Source organism: Arachis hypogaea, chromosome 3, assembly GCF_003086295.3.
Source record: "Arachis hypogaea cultivar Tifrunner chromosome 3, arahy.Tifrunner.gnm2.J5K5, whole genome shotgun sequence".
NCBI lineage: Eukaryota > Viridiplantae > Streptophyta > Magnoliopsida > Fabales > Fabaceae > Arachis > Arachis hypogaea.
The window spans coordinates 116,963,482-116,963,822 of NC_092038.1; the positions used below are offsets into that span (position 1 = coordinate 116,963,482).

Genomic DNA, 341 nt, shown 5'->3' on the forward strand with positions numbered 1-341 from the left:
ATGGACTTCCATTGGAAGATCCTCATCAGTTTTTAGCCGAATTCTTGCAAATCTGTGATACTGTCAAGACTAATGGGGTTGACCCTGAGGTCTACAGACTTATGCTATTCCCTTTTGCTGTAAGAGACAGAGCTAGAACATGGTTGGACTCACAACCTAAAGAAAGCCTGGACTCTTGGGAAAAGCTAGTCAATGCCTTCTTGGCAAAGTTCTTTCCACCTCAAAAATTGAGTAAGCTTAGAGTGGAAGTCCAAACCTTCAGACAGAAGGAAGGAGAATCCCTCTATGAAGCTTGGGAAAGATACAAACAATTAATCAGAAAGTGTCCTTCTGATATGCTT

At 41.6% G+C, this 341-nt stretch overlaps 1 non-coding gene across 1 annotated transcript; it reads right to left on the reverse strand.

The window, feature by feature from the left end:
• Positions 1–233: 233 nt before the first annotated feature.
• On the reverse strand, positions 234–341 carry LOC112793892 (small nucleolar RNA R71). Its single transcript, XR_003198580.1, has one exon. It is a non-coding gene; the product is annotated as a small nucleolar RNA R71 (small nucleolar RNA).